This window comes from Protopterus annectens, chromosome 1.part2, assembly GCF_019279795.1.
Source record: "Protopterus annectens isolate FY-2018-M chromosome 1.part2, PAN1.0, whole genome shotgun sequence".
Lineage (NCBI taxonomy): Eukaryota > Metazoa > Chordata > Ceratodontiformes > Protopteridae > Protopterus > Protopterus annectens.
In genome coordinates, this window is record NC_056727.1 from 1,188,369,270 (window position 1) to 1,188,382,234 (window position 12,965).

Sequence of the window (12,965 nt, forward strand, 5' to 3'; positions counted from 1 at the left end):
ATGGCACTTGCCTTAACTAACTAATGGGTGTGACCCTGTGTATCTTCAAATTCCTATTATGTAAAACTGTTTTCACTGAAATCTTACTTTGTAATCCGTTAATTTATCTTCCTAACAGCTGTTTACAGAAACATGCAGCAGGTTAAGTCAAGGCTTTACCAAGATTCAGAGCTCTCAGAAATAACAAAATAGTTTGTGTTTCCAACTGCAATGCAAATCCTCACATTATCCTATTTAAGTATTTTGACTTTTCTAATCAGACATCATAATTCTTTTCATACTTTTCTGTCCAGGCATATTTCTTTCCTCTTACACGTATTTATGCTTTTTTTTTTTTTTTTACAGAATACTTCACACTGCTCAGAAGGATTGAAAACTAGAAACATAAAACTTGTTTGCCAATAACCATGTTTTTATGTGGCCAAGAGAACATTGTACTACTTATGTCTCTAATAATCATCAGCAACAGCAGCATGATTCTAATGGAAGTAGTGAGTTAGCTAAGCAGGTAACTATCCAGCTTAATCCCTGTAGAACAACTTTGGCACCTCCCAGTATGAATAGGGAGGGATGGTCACCAACTTTAACAGCTACTTCTGGACCCAGGGAGGGATCGCTTAAACTACAGGGAAATGCATCTGTCTACAGTACTCCACTTGATGAACATGGATTAAGCACTACAGGGAGGGTTACTCCTTCAGGTAATGAGCAAGAGCCTGAGCCTGTGGTACGCAGGAAGACTATTCCTTCGAATGTTCAGCAGCCACTTTTTCAACTTCCCCTCCCCTTTCACAAGAGACAGAAGAGTTCTACTGAAGTACAAGAGCCATGAGGCAGAATGAAGCGGAAACAGCCACTGCAGGAAGGAAGCATGCGGACACTCAAGAAAATGTGGACTCAGGTTGTATGAACCCAGTATGGTAACTGAAAAGTGGTTTTGCGAAAGCGCTCATCATTTTTTATTAAAGTCTTGGCTTGTTTTAGCCACTCACTGTGCTTCTGATGCAGATTTTGTTTTTTTCATTGAATTTTTAGAACCAAGCAGTTTATTGCAGAGGATTTACTTGTTCTTTTTGGCTGCTGATTTCTAAAGATATGTTGAGTGAAGGGATCTCTGGTTTCTGTTTTAGTTTGAAGGAGACTGCTTTATGGTCAGACATTACAAGTTATAAAGATATGCAAGGGATGATGCAAGATGCTCCCATATTAGTAAGGACAAGATCCAAGATGTTATTCCCTCTAGTGGGTACTCTAATTGAATCTCTATGCTTGTGCACTAGTGGTGGTGTAGGTTTCCCAGTCTATAGCTGGATAGCTTAGATCACCTGGGAAAATGGAACTGGGTTTAAAATTGAGTGATTCTAGTTTCTGCAGATAGGTGTTGTGGCTTTCTTTTGTCATAGAGGTAGTTCTTTAGCTAGCTAGTATATGGTAAGGGACCTTTCTGATGATTGTTTGTACATGAAGTAGCTGTGGTGCATCATGCTGCTTTACCAGCCTTGATGTAAGTCTCTTCTGGGTGTAGAGTGATATACCTCCACCTTTTTTCCCCTTCTACACAGTAGCTGTTCTAAGCATCTGGAAGGACTTTTAGCCCTGCACAGATAGGTGATCTCAGCTATTTTAAACCATGTCTCAGTCATTACACAAACATCAGTGTCTTCCAGGGGGAGAAGAGTATGTATGGAATAGTTTCTTGTTCAGGCTCCTAGCATTGATCATTGATTTCTTTCTTCTAAAATGTTCCTAGACACTGTAACTAGTTATGCTAAGGGCGGACGCTGATATGTTCTAGTGATCCTGTATATGACTTTATTTGCATTTTTTTCCCAGACGGATTACAGCTTTCTCTCACTAAGTCTTTATTCATTCTGGTGCAGAGACATTACAGACTATTCAGAGTCTATTGACTATGCTAGGAACTTGTGTGGGGGTCTGTTGATGGCTTTTGACCTGGTTTCCTTGTTAGAACTTTGATAAAAAGTCTGATGTAGGGTCTTCTGAGCTGAGTACCTTTCTACGACTTATTGTAGGGTCTGATGCAGGATCTTCTGAACTGATTGGCTTTCTCACCACCTACGTCTGGGGTTCCAGTGCCTTTCCTAAAGGCAGACTCAGGATAGAGTGTTTTCTCAGTCCTGACCTTGGGGTTAGTTGATCCAGCTCTATGCATCTCTGTCATTTATGTAGGACCCAAGCATCACCTAGCAGACCAATATTACAAATTCAGACTTTTGTTTTACACTTTATTCTTTCAAAGGATCTGATGAGGCTTTGATCATTGACCATTCATAGGCATTGTCCTCTTACTAAGGAGCTATTCTATTACCCTCATGTGTTCGTATATTTCTACAAAGCAGCTACTTTTTTTCTCACTGTGCTGCTTATAGCAGTCTTGTATTTAGTTCTAAATATCTATCAGAATTATTGTTTAAAAAGTAAATAGTTGGAGGATTTTATGAACAGGTGAGAAAAACACTCTTTACCTAACAATTAATGTCCTTCCATAGATCACTATTACAGTATTACTAATGGGATACCCTATCAAGGATAGCCATAAATCTGGCTAATGTGCCAAAGCCTGGGTCCCTTCCTCTTGAGCTGCACATCCAATGTATAGCCAAAGCTCGAGGGAGAGAGAGAGAGAGATAGGAGGTAAATAAAGGACGTATGTGAGCAAATTACCTCTGGACATTTTTGCCACAAGCCCAAACTCTGAACTTGCAATTCAACTATGGTCTGTAAAACATACAAACTGAGTCATTTTCCATTGCCTTGAGCAGGTAAGTATCCCCACTGGGAAGCATTCTTTTTCCTTTTTTTTTGACTAAAATATATTATTTAATTCATTTAAGAGTGGGAAAAGTGTGATCTCGGGAGGCATATCCCCATGCTTTGGAACAAAATTCCTAACTACATTAGGCAGAGCCCCTCACTAACACTCTTCAAGAGAAACCTTGACGAGTGGATGGGTAACAGAAAATACACCCCTGGGATCACTTCATTAGCTCTTCTTGACAGAGGCTCAGTTAATTAATCAATGGGGTGGCGAAAGCTGACACTCTGGCTAGGCTTATAAATGCCCTCGGGCAGATAGCCTAGTACCTACCTATGAACCTATAATAAATACAGACCACATGACTTACCCGGTTTGCTTGTTTCCTTACCTACTTGTCAGCTCAGGGTAACCAAAAGCTTTCTACAGTTCGCCTTATGATTGTCTTTGGGACTCTTGTCGGATAGTATTTTTAAATGTGTTCACGTTCCTGTAAAATAATGGTAAATGTGTTACCACTCCTTCTGTTAAACAATATTTCCACATATTACTTTCAAGCTATTCCATACTCAGAACTTGTGGCCTTGTTCTTATTCATTATATCTTGTTTCAGTGCTGTATTTTGTAGAACTCCTTGAAGCAAAAGAAAGTTTCTACTATGCCTATGCCCATCCGTTCCTTCTTTTCCTCAAGGTTATACATATTAAATTGCATTGCTGGTTACAGTTGTTCATGCACACCTTATACCTTATATACGTTTAGTTGTCCACTCTGAACCACATTCATCTTGCCTCTGTCCTTGTGCAGATGACGTTTCTCAATGAGCACACACTGTTGCAGATGTCTCACCAAGTGTTTGGACACAAAGATAAGAACATCCTAACTTCTGTTAATAATACATCTCCCTATACTGCCTAACTTCACCTACCTTTCCTTATTGTCACCTGATTTGGTTTATTTATGATAAGCTCATCATCTAAAAAGATCTCAAGGCCTTTTCCATTTATATCCTCCCCCCACCCCATCTATACACTTTTTTCTTGGGTTTCAGTTATCAGATACATGTTATGATTTTTTGCACTGATTTTAACATCTCACACTTTGACTTTTCATCCTTTCTTCCTGCTCTCTAACTGACAGCCTTCTTGTGCATCAGCTTGAAAGCAGGAGCTTTTGTTATCTACACTGAAGCATTTCTTTCCCAGTATCTAATGTATTATGGTGCATAAAAAAAGTTATAGTACAGGTTCTAGTAAAGAATTTATATTGCATAGTCTGCCACTGGTAGCTGGCTAACCTGTTTCTCAGACTTCTGTGTGATGGAGTGCAAACTGCATTACAAAATATGCAAAAGACCATCCCTGGCCAGCTGATCAAAAACTTGTAAGATGTATCTAAGGTGACCTTTTCATGATGAAACCAAATTATTTTGGGTACTAAACATACACTCCATTGGCCTGTGGCATTACAACAGAATTTTATTTCCACACAGATTCAGTTTTTTTTTTTTTTTCTGGCATTGAGATCTAATTGGAAGGCATGCAGTTTCCTATAACCATCTCACTTCTGCTCTTAAAATTCCAGGTTCCTTTTTATGTTAGGGTACAACATGGGCATAGTAGCTAGCTAGTGAGCACTTGAAAATAAAAAAAAAAAAAAAAAAAAAAACACTACAGAATATGTTTAAAAGGTACATACCTAAGATCCAGTTATATAATTTCCAAGCCTTTCTTCACATGAATTGAGTTCTGCAGTTAACTGAAATAATAACTTTCTTGGAATAATATGTCATGACCTTCAGCTAATACAGAATGTACTTGGACCAGGTCCTGTTACTTTAAGCATGGTGGGAAGAGGTCAATCTAGATTTTGTTTTAAGAATAGGTTTATGGGCAGTCTATCCATTTTTTCTATGGGGCATACTACATCCCAGCCCATGCCCCAGCATGCCTCGGTGTGGCACTGGCCATGTTAAGAAGAAGAGTCATATGTGCTGTCTCCCAGTGAGTAATAAGTTGTATATCCATGTACTCATACAAAGTAAGCATGCTGACATCATTAGTTCCCCTGCCAATTATTTCATGGTTACACTGGCTCACTGGTTAGTGTTTCTATGCCACTGATTCTGCAATTCATTCCAAATCTCTGGTTATTGTCTTTGGTGTTTGCATATCTCCCTAAGACTGCATAGTTTTTCTCTAAGTATGTTACTTTCCCATATCAACACAAAAAGTATGTTTCTTGAACCATTTTTTTCTTCAGTTTTCCATGTTTACATAGCATTTAAGCATGCCCTTGTGGTCCCAGGTTGTGTTTGAAAAGTTCTGAATGGATGAGTTCTCTTACAGATTTAAAAATAAATTACAAATTCATTTATGTCCATTTGTCTATTTGCCATGAGTATTAGAGGGACTTTAAGAACTTTCCTTTAAGGCTGGTACTGACATTAGTGACTGCCCCTTTCTAGAGTTCTTCTGTTGTTTAATTCAGACATCCATCTACTTTCATGTCAAATAAAAGTATTTGTTCACAGCCTTTTCCTTGTCTCATTCTCCCCTCATGTACTGTATGACTAATTGCCCTGACATGCCTGAGACCTTCAGCTTTTTTATTACAAAAATACTCTGTCTGTCCTCCTCCACCAAACTAGTAAGTAACCAGGCTTACCAGTCATCAGTGCAAACATGGCGCTGCTCATGAATGCTCCTTCTTGAACCTAAGTAAGAGTAGTTCTTGACATAAAACTGGCAGCCCATGGTGATACCTATATCTCCTTTTTTACTGCAAGACTGCCACACATATCTAATTTGACCCCCCTGCCCATCTTAGATATTTTTTATATTGCAATATAATCATGGTGGTACACTTTACAGTGTTTTCACAATATTTTATTCTCATTCAAAACCAGCCTTGGCTATCTCATAACAAAGAAAAAAATTAATTGTAACATAATCTGATCATTTGCAGATCAAAGCAGGAGTAACAATATGATCTCTTCTACAGATATTGTATAGTCCTTGTGTCTGTTAAATCTTCCTCTCTGAAAATTTCAAATATTAGGTAGATTATAGTGAATCATAATTTAGCTATAGTTAACAAGCTGATGGATACATTAATACAATTGATATTAACATAATTCTTGATCTATCATTGCTTTTCATTCAGACCAGGACATTAAAAAGCAGGAATGCATTTTAAAATCATAAAGATTATGGCTACTCTCGCTTATGTATTTTTGGAGGATTGTATACTATAAAACACCTCAACTCATGTATTTGCTCAGCAATTGAGTCAGTAAATCATAATTTTCTGTGGAATTTACATGAAACCCATATAATGCCTATTTCATCCACTCCAAGAACTGGCTTTTACACATGTAGTCATTCAGCAATGTTTCAAAGACAAGTTAATATCATTTGTCAAGGCTATGATCTGTAAATAATGTGACAAACCCAGTCTTTTGAATCAACATTTGCTCAAGGTTATCACATCCCATTCATAAAAATGCAGTACCACAGACTTAGCCATTTTAAGTGAATGTTCATGGAGCATCTGTTTGCATGGCATCCTTGGACAGTACTATGCCCAAAATAAAACACTTTTTTTCTTAATACCATGTGCTTTTACTGAAATGCCATTTTAGTCATTTGATTTCTGTCCAATGCTAGACCCAGCATTAAATATCCTAGGCAGTTGTCCAGGGCATGTGTTTGCTGGGGGGCCCCAACTTTGCTATAAAAAAATGGTAAAGGTAAGTAAAAAAAAAAAAAACTGAAGAAACTTTTCACAAACACAGCAAGCATGAGGACCCCATGGAAGAACTTCCTTACGTTGTGACTTCTGTAAGCCATAGGAACCTAATCATCATAATTAGGACAATGTCCTAAAATCATTTAAACCTGTGCGGGTGGGAAGTTAAGTATAAGCCAATAACAATATCACTAGAAGCTGGAGATGCTGCAGGGGGGGCTGCAGCAGGGGGACCCAATCCATTACCCTGCCTAGGGCCCCATTTGACCATGATCCAGCTGTGTTTCTGCCAGATGAATTTTTACAGAAAACATCTACTATAAATTGCACCATGAATCTTTTAAAGATTGCCAAGTTCTACTCAGCCATAATTGCCTCTGGAAGGACATTATTTACATTTACAAGACCTTCAACAAAGCAAGTCTCTCTGTGGACTAAACATATCCTGTAATTCTGCTATCCCCTTTTCAAAAGACCACTTCAGAGATGTCATCTTTGCATAGTCTCTGGTTTGTAAAATTTAAAACAGAACTTTCATGTCTAATTTAGACCTTGCTAAAATGTGTATAAATGCAGTAATAATGCAGCTACATTTTTGTGAGAAGGCTGCTTTTCCTGGCATACCATGCTATGTACTGTTGCATATGCATTCCATGTGAACTGCTCCATTGGCATAGGGTGATAAAGCCCTGACTATGACACCAGTGAGTCTAATCTGATTTGCAGTTAAGCCACCTAGGGTAAATGAAGGAAGAAGCTGAGCCCACTGGACTCTCTCTCAAGGGGGAGGGGGCATTGGCCTGGTCATAGGCATGTGTATTGACTTCCCCACTGGAAACTGTTGAAATGTGAAAGGAGTACTGTTCTGTAGAGGTGGGGTCATCTGGAAGATTATGCTGCTTGTAGAAGTGAGATGTAGTCTGGCTCTATGCCCACTGTATGATTTCCAGTAAAAATTACTGGGAATGCATGGGGAGTTAGGGCTTTAATCATCTTTTCAAAGTTCCATTATACTGAAAATTACAGAGACAATTCTGCCACCTGGATCTCACCCTGAAAGGAATGAATGGACCAACGAGCTGCCTGCTGCTGGGGAATAAATGTCTCCACATGCTGTTTGGGGAAAGTCTTCATGATCAAAGATGGAAGAAGCTCAAAATGCATTCTCTGTAACTTCTAAAGCTTAATCTTTCTTCTGCTACAATCCCAGCATTTTCCTCATGCTCCTACACTCCCAGTGAACTCCATGATCTGACAAATGTTTTTATTTTCTTAACCATAGTGATAAAACAGCTTTTTCTATGTTTCTATACTCACTACCCGTCAGGAAATGCATCCCAACATGTTGCGTTTTTTCCATGTTCTCAGAGTAAGCCCTACTTCTGCTAATGTGATGCCGATGATATATTTGGAGTGCTAGATGTTATAATTTGGTGCAAAGTACCTAGTATATATGTTAACCAAGGAAAGCATCTTTTTTGTTAACAGCATGTTTATCGAGTTCAGTGATACTAGTGCTTTAAGACTGTTAATAGATGTAGCTGTCTGTGCTGTGGGTTTGATTTCTTCAGTTTTAGTTTTCAATTTTACTGATACGTCAAAAGATGTGCAACTGTAGAAGGTACAGAGCTGTGGTATTGAGAAGTTTGATTTACTTATTACTCAAGTGTACTGCAGGCAGAGCTCAGATATTATATTCTTTAGCAGAATAATGTGATGGGGTATAGGAGCAACTTTTCCTTTTGCAATGCTTGTATTTTCTCTATAAATAGTATAGTTATATAAGATGAGGAGTGCATTGTGCTTGCTCTCTTGAAAAAGTGTCTGCTTCATGGTTTGTGACCCTGTATTTTAGTGGACTATGTTTTTTAAAGTATTTTTTATCAGTGATCATAAAGTTGGTGACACCAGTTGTTTAACAAGTAGAACCCCAGGACTCCATGTACTACTCCTCTCCTCTGCTGTGCCTTTTCATCAAATGCAAAAAGCAGCTTCACTCAGTGTCAGTGCTTGTAGGATTTATATGGAGAGTTACCATCTGCTCGATAAGTTATGTGTGCGCCATATAATAAAAATGTTCCTTGGTATCCAAAACAGTCACCAGCAGCCTAAGGCTTTTGTTGGTTTGGAGGATAAGGTTATGAGCTGTAGTTTCTGTGGTATAATATTTGATTTTATCCACTCTCATTTGCCTACTGTGTGACCTTGAGTAAGTCACTTAACCAGATTGCTCCCTGGTCAGCCCTGAAAACAGACTGTGTGTCCAGTGGGCATACCTGGCTAACAAATAGGATTATTATTATATTATTTTTATTGTATTTCCTTAGTGTATTCAGGTAAGTGAATCATAAATCTTAAGGTCTGACCATGTCTGTTTTCTATACTATTTTTATTAGCCTTCACACTGTTGTTTTTTTATTAATGTAAATATATTTTTTAAAAAAGTATAGGTACAAAATAACAATCCAGTTGCCATATTTAAAATATGTTCCACCAAAAATAAACCAAAGGCAGCTAAAGGACAACTGGGAAAACAGTTCATGTTTTTCAATGACATAAGTTTTGATCAGGTCTCCAATACAAATGAAACTTACCATATCATTAAACATACATTTTTTTTTTAGTTTCAGTGTGTCACATTTTGCTTAATTTCTGATCTAAAAAGGCAAACTAAGAAGGTAAGTTGTTGTTTTCAGATTCATTATAAGCTCCAAAGCAAGAGCTTGCATCAGAACTGCCTGGCAACTATTACAGCTTGAGTACAAAAGTGCTTTAAAGGTGCACAGTAAACATTTGATCAAAATGATAACCTTTAAAAAGACATTTTTTGGGGGGGAGCAAGCCCTCTGCACCCCATGTCCTCCACACTATTATTTTCTCCCTCTTTCTCTTCACTATCACTACTCTTAGTGGAAGGAACTATCATTGACACACAATCTATATCTTGTCTTGCTTTCTCCCAGGTGCCTGTTTAAATGGGCAACTGAAAATACACCCTCACTGTGAACATTTCCATATCTTTTGTGAAATAAGTTGTAACACAGGAGCAAATGTCAGATTAATCTATTATGCTCTTGTAACTGTGAAATGAGCATGTCTATAACATGCAACAGACTGCAACTCATCATTCCAACATCAAACTATGTAATATAGAGTAATATAAATATAAAAGGCATTTTGAAGTGAGCTATGTGTCTTTTCATCTATTTCTTCAATTTAGGACTTAGTTCCTCTAATCATCCTCTTCACTTTCCCTGTTTTAGTTCTCTTCTGTGTTAATTCCATGATTATTTCTGGCTCCTAAAAGACACTTTCTCTTAAATGTCCTTACCTTTACAATTTTTTATTCAGTTTTTATATTCGCTTTACATATACACATCAGTTGTGAAACAGTGGTTTGATGTTTTCCTATAATTATTTCATGGTTTGTTTGCTTATCTCTTTCATTGTTGTTACTACTGCATTTATCAGGTACTCTCTCCTATGAGCCAGACTTAGCCCTCCTAAAGTGAACAACCCTTAGTTTGGTACAGTGTAACTCAATTCTCTATTTACCATGCAGTACTGCTCTAATTACCTATAAAGAGGAGTTTATCTTCTATTTCTACTCCAAAATATGCAGTTCTTTTTTTCTTCCTAGTATGGTGTCTTTTCAGATTACACCTCACAAGTTTTGAGGAATGCATGTAGAGTTTGATAGACTTATTAGGGAGCCAAAGAATTTTACTGTATGCAAGGAAGAATGAATTGCATTACAAAAATTAAGTGAACTTTCTGATAGTTTTATTTTTAGACTGTTTGGCAAGGGAGGCAACTGGGTTATTTTTGAAAAGAAACAAACATGCAATGATTTCTCATGCAGTCCTGATGAGTATGTTCTTTTAAATGAATGTTCTTTAAAGTGTTATAATACTCAGTTAGTGTATATTCTGGAAAAATGTGAGAGATTGGACTGTTTTAATCATGGTTATGTAGAAAAATAATATATTAAAAAGCCACAACATTCCATTATGTATGCCATTCCCATATATATATATTGTAAGGATTGAGTTAATTCTCCTGGCCAGCCAATTATTTCAACAGTTGGATCATATGTGCAATGTGTAGGACTCTTTTGTACCACTTCTTGAAAGAAGTATTAGATTTTATTCTGGTTGGTACTAAAAATACAAAACTTCCACTGAAAAGAGGACCGTTTGTCTCACTGAACATCTATCGAGCCAATGTAATCTAAGTAAATAAACCAGGTGCAAGCAAGGGAAAAGTCATATCAGTATAATGGGGCAAAAGATGTTTCTCCTAATGGCTGCACTTCTGTAGTTTATGTATCATAAACAAGGCAAAATAATTATCTATCCAGTCAGTAGGTCATGCTAGATTCCCCTGTCCACCACTTGTATATGTAAATCTAAGGAAACACTTTAATTTTTGCTTTGTTGATTAGTCACCTCATAATACATACAACTGCACCAAAGTACTAATTTAGATAACAATAAAATATAGATGCAGACATAAAATGGTGTGTGCAGTTATACAGGATGCTTAATGCTTATATTTGATGATAAAAAAATCTAAAGAATATACATTCTCTACCTACAGAAGATAACTGGATTTGTGTTCCAATACTGATGCTGTGGTTTATCATTGAGATGTGGTCTGTATTTTTAAATCTCATATTCAGAATGAACTATTAAACTGAGATCCCACATACTTTAGATGGTAGTAGATATAGATCCTTTGTCACATAACATTAAAAGTGAAAAAAATAAGTTATGTCTTACCATAAAATTACCTCTGTGTTGTCGATCTTCACCAATCCTTGACAGTGGGTTTGGTTCTGAACCTCGAAACCAACTCGGCCATATCTTCCAGCTCATGTTCTCCAAATTCTCAAGCCAGGCACTACCCATAATGCTCCTCACAGAGATCTTCACACAATCCTTGACAGTGGGACAGAATCCCCAGCTACTTTAGCCTTGGGAGGTCTCATGGAAGAATATTCCTAAGCATCACAGAGCCAAAGGATGCTTGACCCCTCGAGACCTGATCTAGTTTGTAATACATGATGAAGATATGGTGAGAGGACCAAGTGGCTGCTACACAGATGTCATCTAGAGAAGCTCTGTTATAAAAAACTGCTGATGTTGCCACAGCTCTTGTTGAATGAGCTTGAACTGACTTGTGATGCAGTCTCTGAGCCGTTTAGCTAAAGTAACCTTAGCAACTGGATTGCTCATGCAGAGAGAAGAGAATGCTACAAATAACTGATCCGATTTTCTAAAATCCTTAGTTCTATGAAGATAGAAATGGAGCTGCTTGTGCACATCTAGTAAATGAAGGGCATATTCCTCTTTGTTTGAAAAATTAGGGAAAAAGGCTGGTAATTGTAGTGAATGATTAATGTTGGTTTCGGAGACTACATTTGGTAAAAAGGATGGATTTGTTCTGACTGCAAATCTATCTTTATGAAAAATTAGGTAGGGTGATTTGAGTGATAGGGCCTGTAATTCAGTAAACCTTCTTGCAGAAGTAATAGCTACCAAAAATAATGTCTTCCAGGATAAATATTTCATGTCACAAGATGCTGATGGTTCAAAAGGGGTCTTAGTAAGACCTTGAAGGACAATAGCCAGATCCCAAGGGGGAGTTGTTTTTTTAAATGGGGGTTTCAAGTATCAGGAGTTCCTTTAAAAAAGCTTTACAAAGCTTGTGAGACATTAGATAAGAGTCGTTCAATCCTGAATGGAAATTTGAAATCGCTGCCATATGAATTATGGTAGATGCAGAGCAACCAGATTGGAAAAGTAGGTTTAAAAAAATCCAGAACTTCATGAATTGGGCTGGTATAAGGGTCCAGTCCTTTATTCAAGACCCATTTATTTTTTTTTTCCCATTTGCCTTGATACAGTTTTATAGTAGATGGTTTGTGATGAGCAATAATACTACATCAAACATGGGAAGAAAGAAAAGGATGCCTGGCAATTATGGGAAATGGAGAAGCCATGAAGTGAGCTTGAGATGTTGGAGATTCAGATGTACCATGCCCACTGGATGAGCCAGCAGACCTGGAACTGGGTCCAAAATCCATGGTTTCCATATTAGATGAGGCCAAAGGAAGGGAAACCAAACTTGCCGAGGCCAGAAGGGGGCAATGAGGATTACTAAATTTTCCATCCTTTTGGCTTTCTTTAGGAACTGTGATATGAGGGGAGTTGAGGAAAGGCATACAGCAGACCAGGGGGCCAATTGTGGAGAAGAGCATCTCTGGGTGACTCCCCCAGGGGGGGATTAGGGAAAGTAACTTCTGCACTTGTTCAGGGGAGAGGCAAACAGGTTGCAGCAAGGTTGACCCCAATGGTGAAAAATCTTGTTCGCCACTACAGAATTGAGAGACCATTCATGAGGCATTAGGCTAGTCCTGCTCAATTTGTCCACTATC

At 37.8% G+C, this 12,965-nt stretch overlaps 1 long non-coding RNA gene across 1 annotated transcript in view; it reads right to left on the bottom strand.

Annotated features, from left to right (window-relative positions):
* Positions 1–12,965, bottom strand: part of LOC122792278 — a 76,457-nt gene that overhangs the window by 24,158 nt on the left and 39,334 nt on the right. Inside the window, exon 2 of the long non-coding RNA XR_006363302.1 lies at positions 3,168–3,266. This is a non-coding gene — a long non-coding RNA (uncharacterized LOC122792278). The remainder of the gene's footprint in view (positions 1–3,167; positions 3,267–12,965) is intronic.